The sequence below is a fragment of the Trematomus bernacchii genome, unplaced genomic scaffold (assembly GCF_902827165.1).
Source record: "Trematomus bernacchii unplaced genomic scaffold, fTreBer1.1, whole genome shotgun sequence".
NCBI classification, from domain to species: Eukaryota; Metazoa; Chordata; class Actinopteri; order Perciformes; family Nototheniidae; genus Trematomus; species Trematomus bernacchii.
Window position 1 is genome coordinate 2664591 of NW_022987782.1, and position 19071 is coordinate 2683661.

Genomic DNA, 19071 nt, shown 5'->3' on the forward strand with positions numbered 1-19071 from the left:
CTTTCTAATAGCATTAGCTTCATTAGCATATTTGTTTAATGAAACTGTAGCGTGATTTTGGCAAGCCCAACTAGGTGTCCTACATTAATTGTTGATTTAATCACTAATTACAGTAAGAGTGTGAGTAATGTGAATCATGTTGTTTGTTTAACCTGTTCCACTCTGAGCCTGTTTTTCAGGTCTCAGGCTCGAAAATGACATTCCCAGAACAAATGACCATATCTTCCCTTCTAAAAGGGTTAAATTAATAATCTTTTCTCAAAGTAATGATAAACCTGTGAGTTGGATGTAGAAGTGTCAGAATCAATATAAATGTTTTTTATTTTAAAGAAAATTCAGATTTTACATAGTAAAAAACTGTAAATTATAGTGTCCGTCCAAAAATTATTTTTTACAGATAGTGAAAACTACCCTTGGATGATGGGTTAGTAGACTAAAAGCTTTAGGAATCCAAAGTACAACATATAATAAGTACCCTGTATCAAGATTGATGCAAAACAAGTGAAATTTGACCTTTTTAGAGAGATTTAGCCAAAAACTGGGCCATCTGGGGTCATATGGGTGGATTTGACCTATCTCTGGCCCCCCTTGCTCGATCTGGTTGGTTGACATACCCTTGTGACCGTTAGAGCCAATAGAATCGAAGGAGGAGGCTCCCACCCAGACAGGTTGTAAAGAAAAAATGTTGCCGCTTCGCGTGTGGAAAGCGAAACTAAACTGGAGGAATGTCTCCTTCTGGAGTTTGGAAACTAAAACGCAGTTGTATTGCTTATGGATTATCAGAAATAATTTCAAAGAAGGCACAGACACATAGGATGAACCTATGGATTAACTGCAGCATCGTTTTTTTATCGTTTTAATGCCATTGAAGACCACTTTTGACCAAGGTGAGCCATATTTACATGTTTAGCTTCTTTGCTCCACATGTGATGATGTACGCTTTCGTTGATAGCGTCGCGAATGTTTATCACTGAGTGTTGAGGTGGGCACCGTTAGATTCAGTGTCTCCAGGACACCAAAAAAGAGTGTTTGGTTGTGCATCTAGGATAAGTAATAAGGGAGTTATGAGTGAGTTTAAGTGCCTTAGTAGGTCCCGTTTTTTCGATCGAGGCTAATCCAGAGGCTGAGTGCTAGCATTGTGGGTTTTTTTTGAAAAAAAAAATGAAAAAGATCAGTTAGCTGAGTTTCTTCCCGTTACATGGATATAACACATTCATAGTTTTATTCAATATTAAGATTCCTTAGACGTTGTTTCCTGCAAATGACGCGTTTATCCGCCCGGTACCGGGGGGAAGGCGTGAAACAGGTTAAAGTTAACAACTATTCTGGTGTATTCAATTGGACAGCAATACAAGCAACACGTGCTAAATTAAATTATGAAATATGAAGTTGATTGACTAAGAGTAAGGTCAGCTAAATTAAGGAAGGTTTTGTTGTTTTTCTGTCTGAATTGTAATTTTCTTCTGACATTCTACTTCAGGTGTCGTCAACTGGAATGTCTTCTCAGAGGGACACAAACAGGAATTTAGGAAGGCCTACCAAATTTCCAGGTGCTTTCAGTGCGACAACCTTTATAAGGACGTTGGCACAGGCTACCGGGGAAGTGGACGGCGAGGAACATTACAGGGTTTTTACTCAGAAGAGGGCTTCCCGGGGTACTGCAGCTGGAGCTGTTGTCTGGTGGTTGAGGGAACAGCAGACCCCGCCTCACCCCAGTGAAGAATCCACAGTGCCCAATAAATAAAAATGTATTCTGCACTGAAATTCCTCTCGTCAAATTGCATGTTTATCTTTTGCAGCCTGGTGCATAAACACACTAACAGTTGTTTTTGAGTAATCTAGCACCTCTTCAAAGACACATTTGATTTGATTTATTTCGAACGTGTAATACAATAAAAAATATATATATAATAATGAAATGAAACAAGAGAATTATGATACTGTAGAAACATAAGCAGTATCAAATTGATTCAAAGGAGTTTACACTTATTTAACCCCACCCCTTCTCCCAAAAACTAAATTAACAGTTTTGTTTTCTTTTAACAAAATATACATCTAAATGTATGTCTACATACAATATACATTTACAATTATAAATAGATTATATCATTATTACTACAATATATATATATATATATATATATATATATATATATTTATGTTGTATGTCAAATTTGATAAGACAAATATAAAAGACTATCTTTTTACATCTGACATACAAAATGCATTTGTTATTAAAAATCAAAAACATATTAACAACTTGTTAATAATAATAATGTAATTTCAGTAAGAAAAACATATTTTCATGCATTTTTAGATGGTTAATAACAAGCATTACAATGTCTAAAGAGACTCGCAGTGTATGAGACTCAATACTCGCTGGTTGTACTTTTGCGGTCATCCAATCCGCTAGGTGGCGATGTTGCAAAACAACTAGGGTCCTGAGAGTGTGGTCCTGATAGTGCGGTCCTGAGAGTGCAGCCTCCGAGGCTGCAGCTTCATACTATTGTTTCGAACGGCAATGCCGTGGTTGTCTCCTCCTGATTGGTGGAGTTGGCCCAATAGCCGTAGCGCCACCGTCCTGACGTCAGGAAAGTGTTCAAATCTGGATCAGTTTTTATCAGATCCGTTACAGCCCCTTTTTTAGAGATTTGGGTATGGAGGAAAATAGAGAGGGTTGTGTTTTCTGACACTTGGTGAGTTCCCTGGAACACCGGGGACACATATTCATGTATAAAAGACGTACAAAAGTGCATTTTGCATGATAGGTCCTCTTTAAACAAAGGGGAACATGGACAATCTCTTGGAACTTAATAATTACGAAAGTGTGAAGAGGATGGAAGTTACTGATGTGTTTACACAGATTTACCTTTCGAATGCTGAGATGTGTTTTGCTGCCACATCTCGTACACATTTTTTCCTATGTTTTTTACCCCAACATTTATAACGGGGACATTCTACATTTTCATTCTTTATTCAGGTAGGGTAACAACAAGAAGTTAATCATGGAGACATCTCAGGGTGGAATCGTCCTTGGTGTTGCTTCTCTTCCACTTCATTTGGAACGTATTTGACATGGTGTTCTTCTATCACAGACTCTTCCTTCACACTGCAGCACCAATACTCCCAGGCAAAAGATCAGCCCTTGTTTAAGCTGGACCAGACTGTTAACACATTTCAGAACATGACTGACCCAAAACAATTATACATTTTAAAGGATTGTTATGTCATGATGTTTGTTTATCTGTTTATGATTACAAAGGGGGGATTTTGAATACAAATATTTATTTTTCCACATTTTATAAAGCATAATCTGGTCCCTCTGCTTTATTTTGTGTATTATTATGATATGGAGGGAGCTTCTGTGTAGCGTGATTGTAAGCCCTGTGTAGTGTAGGATTTAGAGTTGTGTACGCTTATCCTCGATTGCTGCTGTCACATGTTTTCCAGTCTGGTTCAGGCTGTTAATTGTTTTATTCGTTTTTTCCTTGCTTATGAGGCTGTAAGGAATCCCTGCACAAACTGATTCTCACGTGTCTAAATATTTGAGTGGCAGTTTGTACAATTATACAAAAACACACAGAGAGCTATCATGTAATCCTCTGTATGTTGGATTAGATGCGTCTGTCTGGAACTGCAGTCTGTGCTAGTCCATCAGCAAAATATTTGACGTACTTACTACTCTACTGTACACCATATGTGTCAATTCAATAATTATTCATGCTTAGTTAATTCGTTTTGTGATTTATTAATGGAATTTACAAGGCGCTATTTATTTAACCTTATACATTATACATTATTTAGTTGCTGTGGACTGAGTAATCTTTAAAGCTTTGAACTGTACTTTTATATTTGTAATGTCAAATAATTAATTAAGTAACGCAGTTATAGCCAACAGAAAATACAATGTTGGAAAACATACATTGGGAATAGAGAAGAGGAGTGATCATCTTCAGTTATGGCAGTTATATTAAATGAAATATTAATAATGTTTTGCAGATTTTACATAATCTCTCATGTTTAACATGTTAACATTTTTACAGAAGCCAAAGTGTGGTGCTGATCTTGAACCTACACTACTTGAGGCCTATGAAACCTTGGTCCAAATCTCGCGATGCGATTTGAATATCTGAGCTAGAACGAGAACAGTAAACAACAGAGTGAGCTCTGTAGGAGCTGTTGTCGCTCGAAACGGAACGGATACGGATAGGTGGGACTGAACACAGCAGGAAAATAAGTGCTAGTAGCAGTGGGGAAGTCCTTCACAGCACTGCGTCGGGACCACTCGTTTCTTAACTTGAATCGTTTTTGGAAGGCAGGACGATTTCCCTAGTCTTCGTTACTGTCTGCGGAACAAGTGTCACTAGCAACAGACGGTATGTTCTCATCGTTTCTAGCTAACCGCTAACCTTGCTAACCAGCGGCTAACGCTCGTTGTGTGTGCTAGTTAGCTGGCTAGTGTTCTGGTCATCGTCAGTAAGGCAAGCTGAGACCCGTAATACCTTTTCTAGTGGCTCATATATTTATTCTCCTAACGTCATGTGCATATTTCTCATCCTGGACACATGTACCAGATGGTGATCATTTGTGAGCTAATGAACTATGTAGCTAAGCTACCTTTCAATCTAACGTTATAGAGAAGTCGCAGACAAGGAACAGTTAAGCACTCAACGTCAGCTGCTTACCAATATATGATCGTTACACTTTAGTTGGTAGTCAATTAAAGATTTTGAGTTAAGCAGCAAGTTTCTGCAGCAGTGTGTTAGACTTAGGCAACAGGGTGGATTTGCCTAAGACTGCCATGACAAGATACAAACTGAACAGAGGAACAGTAATGGTTTTGGTTTTGTTTCCGTCACACTGTCAACTACAGGTGCTTGATGCTTCTCTTTCTTGTGGTGAGAAATCGGCCAGACTCTGTTTTGTCTGTATTCCTCTATGTGTTGGGGTTCCTCAGGTGACATGCAGCTGACCATGTCACAAACGTTGATGCTTCTTCTTCTTGTAATATATGTGCCAATCTGAGATGAAAATGGAGACCTCCCATCAGTTAAGATTAAAAGCACGTTTCAACAGATATAAAGTCTACCTAATCATGTTACAGACAGTTATTGTGCAATTAATCAACAAATGCTCAAACCTGGAAGGAAAGTCTTACTGAGCATGCAGTTGAACTGTCAATGAAGTGAATGTGTTGCTGTTGCCATCCGGTGTAGTTGTTCTGCTTATCGTCCTTGGCTTAAGAAAGACTAAACACTTACTCCATATGTTTTGGCCCACTTCATTTGCCCTGTCACTGTTGTCCACTTGTGGTGGTAAAAAAGATAGACCCTCCAGAAAAACGCGATTATGCGATCGCATAATTTACCGCATAATCAGCAAAATAGCGCATATTTTTAAAAGGCCGCATATTTCTTAAAAGGTCGCATAATCCCCGCATTTTTCCACACAAAATTGAGGAAAAAAAAAGTTAACGTGAAGTAGTGATGTCATCAGCTCGCGCAGGTAAACAACACCGTAGAGTGAATGTGTGGAACTCACACGAGAGAGAAAAGCAACAAGATCAGCGCCATATAGATTATTATATAGCCTACTATTATTATTATATACTATTATAATTATACGGCTCTGACCAAGATGAACAAATCGAATCCATCCCATTTGCCTACGAACATTTCTGCTAAAGACCGGGCAAAGCAGTACGCAGATGTCTTGCACGAAAGTGGGGGGAAACTATTCTGCACCCCGTGCAACTGTGTATTGGAACATACAAGATTGAAGCTGGTCAGATAATGTGTGTGTGTGTGTGTGTGTGTGTGTGTGTGTGTGTGTGTGTGTGTGTGTGTGTGTGTGTGTGTGTGTGTGTGTGTGTGTGTGTGTGTGTGTGTGTGTGTGTGTGTGTGTGTGTGTGTGTGTGTGTGTGTGTGTGTGTGTGTGTGTGTGTGTGTGTGTGTGTGTGTGTGTGTGTGTGTGTGTGTGTGTGTGTGTGTGTGTGTGTGTGTGTGTGTGTGTGTGTGTGTGTGTGTGTGTGTGTGTGTGTGTGTGTGTGTGTGTGTGTGTGTGTGTGTGTGTGTGTGTGTGTGTGTGTGTGTGTGTGTGTGTGTGTGTGTGTGTGTGTGTGTGTGTGTGTGTGTTGTGTGTGTGTGTGGTGTGTGTGTGTGTGTGTCCTCGGCCCTCTTTAAAAAGGGCTTCCTTTCATTCAGTAGTAGCCTAATAACAGGGTGTGGGAGAAGAATCACCTTTTTTCCGCCTCCCGCATATTTCGCATAAAAACCCCGCATGTTTAATCGCATAATCAAGGATTTTAGCCCGCATAATCAAGGATTTTAGCCCGCATAATCAAGGATTTTAGCCCGCGTTTTTCTGGAAGGTCTAAAAAGAACTATGCCACAGCGTGTGATCCTCCTGACTTGTATTGTGGGGGTACCCTAGCTCAGTCCAATATGTTGAGAACTGAGTTGTTGGATATTGAGCTATATGGCCGACAGTGTCATCACATCCCAAATATTGTTTTCACTGTAAAGAAATAAATAGTTTCATACAGCAAAATCTGGCTCCTTTTAGAATTAACAGCACTTTGAAGTGATACAACTCAGTCTTGGAGCACTATAGACAATGGCAATCATCCCCAACCACTGATTTGTTTGAACAAGTTGTTATCAATAAAGGTCACTGTATTTGTACTTTCTCGGCCTTCTTTCAACTGGCCCACATCCACTTTACTGTACACACAGTAATGTTTACGCCCCAGGAAAAATGTTTCCTAATTTGCTCTTTCTAGTTCTTTTTAGTTATTGCTCATCTCTAGATTACTTATGGAGACTGACGAGACCACATTTAGAGTCATCAGTGTTAGGGTGTCAGAGGCCTCCCTGGGCTTAGCAGAATGTTGTGCAGACCTGTGTGTTCTTTCAAATAAAGTCCATTAGGGCAGCATGGAGACCTGCCTTTGTTCTCTGCTTTTGTCAGGACAGATGTGTTACCTTCCTCACTTGCTCTTTGGTAAACACATCTGAAAGGCTGGTTGTTGGATGCCTGGCAAAATTAGGGAACACTCAATCATTATGACGTGCATCTGAAATATGTACCTTGGATGTCCATTAGGGATGTCCCGATCACCTTTTTTTGCTCCCGATCCGATTCCGATCATTTGATTTTGACAATCTGCCGATACCGATTTTTCCCGATCCGATCTTTATGCAATGCATTAAGAGGAAAAAAAAGGTAACAGATAACGGCTGGTCATCCAACGCGATGAATTCAGCTATCTTGGCTGTTATTTTTTTGGCCTTTTCACTGTTCTGGGGTAGTTTCTCTTTCCTTTTAAAAGAAAGTTGTCGGTTGTTTCAGTGCCGTTACCTGAGTGGCCGCTGTGTACTCGTCGTGTTGTTGTTGGTGGTGTTTGTATTAGATTGGTCGTGTTGAACGTAGCTCTGTTCTTTCCACCACGCGGAACCTCCGCCTTGCAAACATTGCATCTGGCTGTTACACTGCCTTCGCTTTCAATTTTATAATACTTCCAAACTCCTGACATTTTCTCTGTCCCGACTCCCGAGGCACCAGCTGAACGTAGCCTCTTGTTAGCTTACTGCTACTATTAGACACTGCGCCCACTCTGTTGCCAGATTTGAGAGAAATAAGCAACCAGGTCTATGAAAACAAGCCCAAAAGAAGCAACACATACATGATGTTGTGTAATTTTAACCCAAAACTAAGGCCTCAGGATGACTTTAAGACGTGAACATGGTCATTTTTGTTTTGTAACATTAAATAAAATGTATACAAATATTTTATAAAAAAAAAAAAAAAAAAAATCCGATCCCCGATTTTTTTCTCCCGATCCCCGATCACGTGAAAATCACGTGATCGGCTCCGATCCCCGATCACGTGATCGGATCGGGACATCCCTAATGTCCATGCATTCATCTCATTTTGCTTATCTGTCTATATTAGGGGTGTAACGGTTCACAGAGTTCACGGTTCGGTACGTACATCGGTTTGGGGGTCACGGTTCGGTACGGGTTCGGTTCAACAAGAAAAAGCAAAAAAAAGTTCCAAATGTAGAATTCCAGGTTTGTTTTTTATTTATTTTGAACAGTAGTGCAAGTTTCAGTATAAAAATAAGGAACTCTAACATTTTGAATAATTAATTTTATTACACAGTTAAAAACAAACCACAAATGGCGCATTTCCACCATGGCGCAGAGCGCGGTTTAAGCGTGCCGTGTCGTGCCGGGCCCGTTTTTGGTTGCCTCGACGTAAGCGTGACGTATGCGGTGCTTTTGCTCTAGCCGGACAATTTTTGGGTGCTTGAAACGAACCGGATTCCGGAGCTAAGAGGCTGCTCCGCTGCGGTGTGAACAGGAAAACCCGGTGCTTTTCAAGCTCCAGCTCCGTACCGGCCCTGAAACACCGTTGGTGTGAATGAGGTAACAGACAGCATACTGTCAGCACTTTCCTTCTACATTGAGTTTGCCCATGAAAATGGCCATAAATAGTAAAATATTTATTTTAACTTATTATTGGTTTAGACAGAAGAAAAAATATGCGTTCAATGGAGAAAACAACGTTTTTCATAGCTGTGAAATACATTGACGTTGAATATTTAAGGAAAAGTGTGAGTTATTTTATGTTGCTGGTATGATGTCATCAGTGGTGTTTTTATATAACTGGTGGGGCACGAACAACTTGGATATTTCGATATAGGCTTCTGGTGCTTTTTTAACACTTCATCAAATAGCTGTAGGCTATCCATGATACCGAGGCAACAACTAGCTGATCGTCACATACAAAGAGAGAGCAAGAGAGGGAGAGGGGGAGTGTGAGATTGTGTGAGAGAGGAAGAATGGGAGCAACCAATTACATACTGTCTGAAGCCATGAATTAACACAGAGCAACACTACCCAGCTAGAGATGGGTATCATTAGGATTTTATCGATACCGATACTGCTTATCGATACCGGTATTTTTCGATACTCTTATCGATACTTTTCAATAATTTGGTACTCAAAATTATAGACATGATTACAAGATGTGAAGATTAAACAGTCATTTTATTGTAATTTATTTAAATTTATTTAATGTAACTTTTTCAATGTCATACCAAGCAGGTATGAGTGTGTTTGACAGTGTGTCTCTGGAAGGGGGGTGGTTATTAGGGGCAGTTCATAAATCCATGTAAACATGACCATTATTTAGTTAAAAACGAGACGCTGCGTGCGCACCTCCTAAACCGGAAGCTCCGGTCGGCTAACCATTATAATCCGTTTATTATTTATAATTGTAATGATGGATTATCATCGGTAATCATTTCAAAGTTACACATTGGATTAACCTTCAGCAGCGTTTTTATGCCCTTGAACACAACTTTCACAAAACAGCAAAGGTAAGACATAATTATTATCATGGCTACGTAAAGTGAAGTTGTTTTCTTGCTCTTTCCTGGCTGCTAGTTTAGTGAGTTTTTCATGTGATATGTCGTTTGTGCATATTGCATGACGTAGAAAATGATCGCTTTTGCCAGTTATGTGCTAAAGTAGGCCCGTTAGCCCGTTTTGCTAAGTGTTGATTTAGACTTGGTGTTGGACTTCTGTTCCGTGTAGGTAAAAATGGTTAATATCGTCTGTTAGCTGAGTTTCTTCCCGTTAAGTGGATATGCATAATTAACAGAGGTGGGAGTAAGTCCTACATGTGCAAGTCATGAGCAAGTCTCAAGTCTTGACCTACAAGTATCAAGCAAGTCCCAAGTCACTGTGGTGAGAGTCAAGCAAGTCAAGTCAAGTCATTGCTCAGGTCAAGCAAGTCAAGTAAAGTCATACGAAATTCTGATGAATAAGCCCAGTTTCCGCATTTAAATCAGTGGTTCATAACAGTGGTTATGAAAATAGATTCAACCCACACTATGATCTTCATTACATACACAGTTAATCATTTGAAATGATTTAGACCGATGACAATCATATTAGATCAATATTAACCCTAGAACTGCAGACAATATAGCTAGGACTCAATCAAAAAGTCTGTTCAAAAAGGCAGAATTCCAGGTAAGAAAATCATATATGGCATTTGCCATTACACATATTTAATTTAAATGTATGTTAACACTAGAACCGCCAACAGCGTCAGCACCTACATAGATATCATTTTCAAATCATTTAATTTGTTCCTCTTCATAATTTCCTTATAAACTTAGTAGGATGATTTAAAACTCACTTAATTGGGTTAATTTTGAAATTGCTTCAGTTTATCATCATAACAGATCAAAAAGTTCAGATTCATTTTTAGAATAAATCAAGGAGTGATGCACTTCTACAAACAAAAACAACATAATTAAAACATTTAAACAAACTACTAAAAGTAGATGAAGTACATTATTCAACAGTTTACAGTAACTTCTGATAATAACACAGGGGAAATAAACGAGGCATCTCTTTTCCTCTCTCTCTCCCTCTCCCTCTCCTGACAGCCCGTCAGTATCGGGGTTAGTACAAATGAATCCCTTAACCTGAATGTGTTGTGTTAGCTTTCTAGCTAACACAACACATTCACGCACCTTTCTCTGTGGGTTTTTTGTAGTGACGAATGAAGTTGGATGTTGTGGTGGTCGTGTCACTGATCTTTATGCTGCAGACCCTGCATACCGCTGTTCTCTTCTTATTAGCGTCATCGACAACATAATCCTTGAATCCAAACTTGACTATTTTTGGAGTAACACGTGCCGCTGCCATGTTAACTGACACTCCTGCCGTAGTGGGTTGCCAGGTTTGTGCACACGGCGCTATAATCACCCAATCACATTTCGAAAAAACTAAACGTAATATCTCAATACAAAAACAAACGCAAATATTTAATTTTAAACAGTCAAGTCCTTTCAAGTCATCTGTCTCAAGCTTAAGTCAAGTCTCAAGTCATGAATACCAAGTCAAAGTCAAGTCAAGTCTTTTATCAATGTTAGTCAAGCAAGTCTCAAGTCCAAAAATATGCGACTCGAGTCGGACTCGAGTCAAGTCATGTGACTCGAGTCCCCACCTCTGATCATTAATAGGTTGTTAAATGTTAAGAAGCCTTGAGACGCTGTTTCTTGCAAGATGTTCCGTCTGCCCCCGGTGTGGAGTCTCACAATATTAAGAGCGCTGTTAGGAGAGATGACGAGTGGCATTCACAGTGGCCAATCAGAGTGGTACCGGATACCAGCGTTTCCGCCAGGGGGGCGTCTTGCCGTCATTTGACGAAATTGAAAAAATTAAAAATTCGAGAGAAGATCGAGAGTTTTTATCGCTTGAAATTACGAAAAGGAAAAAGGACAAGGACATCCCTCTGTTGGAGGGGCAAAGGAGTCTGGTGGGATTATTTTCGGAGTATTGCTGATCGTTTCCCCGACATCGGCGGTGCCTGCCACAGGACAACACGGAACGTGCACGATTTGGACGCGATGAGCGGGGGGGGTGCTAGTGGAGCACGCGCGTGAACTGCGAGCACCGGAGCCTCGCAGCGGCGAAACTGAGGCTCCGTGGTAAACTGGTAACATGAAGAGCCGTTTGGGAGCCGAAAAAGCCGGCGCTTCTCAGAGAGCCGAGCCAAATGATGCGTCTCACGTAAAGAGATAGTATCTATAAGGGACGGCTCAATTCAAAACTCTTCCACAGGAGTTTATTCTCCCGTTAACTCACAGCAGCGGCCGCTGTAAAGTATTCACTGTCCGACTGTCACACAAGCAGCTGATACATATCCCCAATTCCCCATGAGTGAATGTGTGTCAGTATGAATTGACGCTGTTTGGCATCACAACGCTGTTATGAAAGTTTCTCTGGTATAAAATGGGTGATGTTAGCATAGCAACCGAAGCTAAACTGACTATAACTTGACTACTTGTTGCTATCCTATTGTGGCATAAGCCGTTTTCTACAGGCACATTTTACCGGCGTATTTTTCATTATGATTCTACTTGTGATAGTCGGACATGACAACCTGTACAGCCCATGTATTGATTCCATCCGATAGCTCATACAAAACAAAACGTCTGCCTGCTCTCCACTAGGGATGGGAACGATTAATAGAATATTCGAATATTCGAAATTATTCAGGTTTTCGAATATGAGTTTTGAATATTTTGATTAATTTTTATTTTTTTGGGAGGGATGCCTAAGTTGATTACATATTATCAAATTCAATAATTCAATGTATACGACAGTGCCATAGCTAAATGTGTTAGGTGACGTCTAAAGGTGTGTTTTGCTCCGTTCACCGGTCCCTCAGAGCGGGCAGAGCTGCAGGTGCTGATCTCTCTCTCTCGCGTCCGGTACTTCACTCGCGTTTATGTCCAAATCCATCAGATCTAGCTAGTTCTAGCTAATGATATGGCTGCTGCCCCTGCCTACACGCAAATCACGCAGACTCAAACCTCATCTTATGCCCAAATGCGGCCCAAATGCGCTCCGCAGCCGTTGCGAGGTTCCGGCGCTAACAGTTCATGAGCGTACTCCCCCGCCCCCTGTCAACACTCGCGACACATGAGTGGCCAGCCTAAACAACAATAAGCACTGCTTGGCAACCGTGTGTGGCGGCAAAGTACATAGACATTTTGACAGGAGAGATTTAGTTTTGCCGGTATTCAACATATTTTACCAGTCATAGTCCGGTAATTATTTACACTCTAAGAAGAGTCCTACACAACAGACATGGCGTCAAAAAGGAGTAATGTGTGGAAATATTTCAACCAGGTTAGTGAGTGCGGTGTAGAGTGCAAACTATGCCAAATTAAACTTATATATATACATACTATACCTTGCTATACCCGCAACCTCCGTTCCAGCTGAGAGGGTCTTCTCTACAGCTGGCCTGATTGTGAATCGCCTCCGCACATGAAAGCTGTAGGCCTATAGCTGTCAAGCTGTGATCACCAGTTCAATACATTTGACAAATTCGACTTGGTTTCTATACTTATTTGAACATGTGTTTATTTATTTCCAAAAGTTATTGAACATTTTTTTTGACCCAATTTTTTTTTTATAGGATATGTACATTTCCGTTTTTTGGGGGGTCGAATATTTGAATATACATTTGCTTTCAAATTCCCATCCCTACTCTCCACAATGATCAATAACAGCGTACGGATGGTCAAAGTAAGGCACAAATAAACAGAATCACACGAAGCCTGGTTAGTGTTGCCTGACTTTATAAAGTGTTTTTTTTTTTTTATAAGTGTGTGGTTGCGTTCTAATCACTTTGCTCAGCACTACTGCTTGTTACAACTTGTATTTGCCGTAGGCTACTCGCCTTTAACTGTTACACCCCCCTCCGACGTAAGCGTGACGTATGCGGTTCTTGCTTCTGGACCGACAATTTTTCGGTGCTTGAAACGAACCGGATTCCGGAGCTTAGAGGCGGCTCCACTGCGGTGTGAACAGGAAAACCCGGTGCTTTTCAGGCTCTAGCTCCGAACCGGCCCTGGAACCGCGTTGGTGTGAAAGGGGCATAAGTACTATTACTTTGGTCTGTTTGTGGGACTTTAACTGGCCACCCTCCGCTTCCCAAGCAAAGTCCCTGCTTTACAAAATGACAATCAATACATCATTTTACTTATTTTAAATCTATTGGCAGTGTATGGGAAAATATTATCAGGAAAAAGTGCGTTGTGATGTATATACCTATTCCATACAATTTGTTTATGATTACATTTTTTATTGGCACAAAATTAATATTTTGCTCTCAAAATGTCCGAGGTTGATGCATATCACATTGAAATGTATAAAATGTTATTTTCCCCTGGACCACCCTAGAGGGTATGTGGTCCACCCACGATAGTCTCACAAAATCCTTTATGAAACACTGTGTAGTAGGGATGCTCCGATCGATCGGCCGCCGATCGTTATCGGCCGATACTCACTCTCTGCCGATCGATCGGTGCTCTCTAAAAATGCCGATCACGAGAGCCGATCACATGATGTAAAATTGTGACGTAAAATACATGACACTTTTCTCTGTGCACGGCAAAACAAGCTCGCCAAAATGGCTTCACCAGTCTGGCAGTATTTTAAGGTGTCCGAAAAAGACAATAAAATAGCGGTATGCAACGTGTGTGAAGCAGAAATCCTGCAGCTCCACCCGCTGTGACGGACCGGTGAGCGGAGCAAAACACACTAATGGCGCGTTTCCACTACAGCGCGGAGCACGGTTTAAGAGGGCTGTGACGTCAGCGGCCCGTCTTTGGTTGCGTTTCCACTTGGCCTAGTACCGGCCGGCGGGTCCTAATTCACAGTTTTTCTGGCCTCATAAAATCGCGGGTCTAGGGCCAGAGACAACGAGGCTGAGTCGGGCTGAGTATGCTAAACTAGAGAGAGCATCGCTGGCAAGGGGGCTACAACTACAACAAGATGGACATATTTGACCGTGATTTAATTGTAATACACATTTCAAAATGATGCCGAAGTAACAACATACTGATACCGGTTAGTAAAAACCATGAATTAATGCTTTGTCAAGTCTGCAGACAGACGGCAGGCGAAAAACCTTTTAAAATGCGTGTGTTCTAAATGGAGATTGGCTAAGCTAACGCAGTATATGCTCCGACCGTCCACACTCACAACGGCCTATACAGACATAAATAAAGCAGCGACTGTATTCACCATGACACAGGCAGTCTGTGGTTTGTACTTGTTTAACTTTTGTCTAGTTTCTGAACATATATGAGGAGCTGTGAGTTCTGAGTGCTAACAGCTAACGGCTGTGTTGTTTTTCTGGGGTTCTCTGAAGATCACGTCACGGCTCCGCCTACACTGCGTTACTATAGATACTACCCCAGTTCCTAAACTAATGGAAATGCGCCATAAAGTGAGCCAGTCCTAACGAGGCCCAGCCATACCGAGCGGGGCCGAGCGAGGCCGTGTAGTGGAAACGCGCCATAAGAGTTAGACTTAACACACTTAGCTATTTTATCTACCTCTGGAACAAGCTAAACTAGTTATAAATATATTTATTCTTCACTGTCGGGTCACTCATTACTGGATCAGTGAGCTGCATGAGACGGATACTGACGGGCTGTCAGGAGGGAGAGAGAGGAAAGGAGAGCGCTTCTGCTCATTTCTCCCGTGTTATTATCCAAAGTTAATGTAAACTTGAATAATGTACTTCATTTGAATGTAATAATTATGTTGGTTGTTGTTTGTGGAAGCGCCAGTGAATGAGCCCCATTGAGTTTTAAACATCACTTTAAATGGAAGATCCCCATAGGCCCCGCCCACTCGATGGGATCGGTGATCGGTATCGGCCCCAAAATTGACGATCGGAGCATCCCTACTGTGTAGTGTACATAATACATAGTTCCATTAATAAACCACAGATTTTAAGGAGATGCTTAACTCGTTATTAATGTTATGGCAAAATCTCTACAAGTTGCTGAATCTCTGTTGCCTCATGGTAAAGCTGTTTTGTCTTCCACTTGTTTTAATTTTACACCCTCTCCCCAAGCTTTTAGCTCTCAGCTGAGCTGAAATGCCAGGATGTTTACTTAATTTCCTCCCCACTTGAGTGAAGTGTAGGAGGAAAAGGGGGGGGGACAGCTGGAGACTGTACTGGCTTTGTTGGGGTTGGAAACTTCTCTCCCTGTTGGTCTGCCTTGCCTCTCTTTGTACATTCAACAAGGCCTTTCTTGTTGTTACATCGTTTTTAGTCCTTTGTGTCTTGTTGGGTCAGACTCAAAGCACAATGCCAATAGGCCTATTTTCTCAATCTTCTCTTTGTATAATGTTTGTCTCTAATCCCTGCAACTGAGGAAGATCACACTGATTGTTTTGAATGTCTTCTGTGAACACACTATAACAAGGTTCAGCCTGTCATTTTGATACAGCCACTGATCACAACCTGAGTTTTCAGCTTGCTCCACACTTTCGTCAAACGGGAGGGACACTGTTTCACTTTCATTCTAAATCAGTCAATAGCTGTAGCCAAGAGGTTGCTCTGTGTCTGTTCATGATGCAGTGGAAGCCTAACTAAAGCATTCACAGAACAGGAATGTGCATAGGGGCAGCATTACACAGGAGACAGACAGGCCAGGAATGCAGTTGGAGTGATACTGACTGGCTGAATGCACTGGCTCAGCTGCTGCATGTTTCACAGTTAACATTTGTCTGCGTGCCTGCCTCATTCCAAGCCTGCCATCATTGTTGTCTCCCTGTCCTTCTACAAATCCTTTGAAAGCTTTTTTCTCTCTGCTTGTCCCTAGGTGTATCTCTCATTTTCTGTTTGTTGGTGGTTTCCTTTGACCCATTCATACGTAACCCCATGCACACGCTGGTTACCGTTTATAGAAACACAGCTCACTAGTACTATTGGCAACATTTAGACCTATGAAGCATTTCGTACTGAAAGGAAAGGCTCTGATCAACTCACTTTGCTCCATTAGGCGCGTTCACACCGGAGTACTTTTCCCACAATAGTTCATCAGAACTACGATATATTTGCGTTCACACCAAAAAGCCCCAGGAACTAAAGTAGTTCAAATTAGTTCATCTGACCCGCTTTTCAGTCCCTTGGGAGAAAATAGTTAATACGTCTGATTGGCTGTGCGGAATGCAAACAATGCCCCGTGAATCTCTAGAATCTTTTTTGAAGGCCGCCATTGTATTTGCTCGCATTAAGCTCAGCACAGCGCACCAACGAGTGGATTACTTTTGTGAAAGCAGTTATTATGGCAACACTAAATAAATCATCGGAGCGGTGGAGTGATGAGGATGTGTCGGCGCTTCTGGCGATTTACTCTGAGGACGTGAAGCGCCGCATTCAGAAGCTTCTACTGAATGCAGTTTCCGTGGTTCAGCAAAGTTAGCAGACCTGGCAAAGTCATGTCGGGACGAAGGTAAACTAAAATACATGCACTGCACTGTTTTAATCTGCAAAATCTTTTTTATTTTTTTATTAATTTTATTTTTTTATTTTTTTTATTTAATTACCCTTATTTAATCTCTACTTTACACAGATGTACTTTTATTTGCTCAGTAGATCGAGCTAACCATGCTAGAACTGGCTAACATAGGTCCAAGCTGGCTAACAACATCTAGCTAGCTAGCTATTCTCAGCCGTGCCCGCTATGAACACGTTTTGACTTGTGAATAAGTGTGCAATGTTCTGTAATTGCTTCACTAACTCATGGCACTAATCGTGTGTTTCAGGCAAGGTGTTTCTCTCTGGATTGGAAACTAGTTAGCTTTTCCCTCCGGTATAAAACGATAATATAACGTTAGCAATTAGCATGCTAGCTGGACATAATGCTACCTCTAACAATACATTGTAGTTGCTATAATTTCATAATTTGCAACATTCATTCTACATGTTAATGGTAAAAGCTTAAACAGTTGATTACCTGCATGCCACAAAGACTGGTGTTCTAATATTTTGCACATTTAAGCAAAAATGTAATTGAAATTCAATTTATTTTTCCTTTTTTTTATTGATTGTTATAATTGTACTCAGTCATGTTATGTTAGATGTCAATCCACTTACACTGTTACTAGTCTGGCCTTGAAAGAAGGCTACGCATCGAACTGATGTCCACTAATCCCTATAAAACAAAGTTCAAGCATACATTAAGCACAAAACAATAAATAAGGGCACTTTGATATTTATTTGATATTATTTGATCCTATCTTATCTTCTACTTTACACCTGCATTTTGTACACTGTCCCTGCCTGCACCATGTCCAATGTTGTCTCTGTTGACAACCTACTAGGCGATTAAACTGATCTTGTATCTTGCTTATTTCTCCTTAGGAAAGCGGGCACGGGATGACGGCTTCCTTGACACCATCATGGTGATGGACCACCGTGCCATGGTCAGCAAGGAGAATGAGGACCTGCGTGCCAAGGAGATGCACGACGAACGGCTGCTGCATTCACACAAGGCCCAGGAATCGGACGACCAGCTGCTCATGGTGATGCCGTGTCATGCTGACTCGGCGGCGCGCCAGGTGGAGGTGTCGGTGCGCCAGGTGGAGCAACAAAATACCTTTCAGGCTGGGCTTGTGGCAGTGCTAAGCGAGCTGATTAAATCCAACAGGCCTTCAATAAAAAAATAAAGAAATACTTGTCGTCGTTGATAAACTGTACAATGACTTGTTGGGAGGCGTGTGGTGCGTTGGTGTTCGGATCAGGGGAGCACAGGTTCAAACCCCACTGCAGTCAGCATGTCGTTGTGTCCCTGGGCAAGACACTTCACCCCAAATTGCCTACACCTGGGACAGTTAATTTTGTATTATTGTGATTATTAATACTAACACTTCACTTTGCACTAAGGTGTGTCTGCTGAGCCTACCTATTGTTATTATATATATATATATATATATATATATATATATATATATATATATATATATATATATATATATATATATATATATATGTTTTGATACTACTGACACTTTATTTGATATTGAAAATGTTAACTTCTATTTACATGCATACGACACACCTGGGACAGCGTGATGCTGTTATTGATATTGTCTTGAGTGTGCAATAAAAGAGAACCTACATGGCGATTAAACAGAGCCTGTATCTTACATTTTTCATTACATTTCATGTAACTAAGCTTGCTTATTTCTCCTCTGACACTTTATCTTTACAGTGACCTGTGTAGCATCCTATACATCACATGTAAGTGATTATTCTGATACCATCATGTTTCATCGGTTATAAACTGGCGAAGCTTTATTTATTGTGGCTTTCAAAAAGATAATTTCATTGTATTTCAAAATGGCGTCCAACACAAGCACTATTTATTTATAGAAAGAAATGGTTAAGTTTGTTATTACCAGTGTTGTGAGTTCAATATTTTTAATTAATTATAGTAAGGGAACATCTTAGGAGTTAGTGTAGTGAGTTTCAGAGCAGTGTAATAATTATTTGACCTAAAACTAAATGTTTTTATGAACATGACATGGGGATTAGCTAACTTTTGATTTCCCCCATTTTACACGACACAAATGGAGGCCACTATGGGCCACAACTAACACGTAGGTTTCTGTAGGGTTCATGGCAGACGGATGCAGTTGCTCTCAGGAGGATATATAATAAAGGTGTGTT

The 19071-nt window shown here is 40.8% G+C and overlaps 1 protein-coding gene across 1 annotated transcript in view; it reads left to right on the forward strand.

Moving 5' to 3' along the window:
- The first annotated feature begins 4168 nt into the window (after nt 1-4168).
- Nucleotides 4169-19071, forward strand: part of LOC117497410 (E3 ubiquitin-protein ligase RNF19A-like) — a 52838-nt gene continuing 37935 nt past the window's right edge. Inside the window, exon 1 of the mRNA XM_034149389.1 lies at nt 4169-4376. The gene's annotated coding sequence lies outside the window, so the exon portion shown is untranslated. The remainder of the gene's footprint in view (nt 4377-19071) is intronic.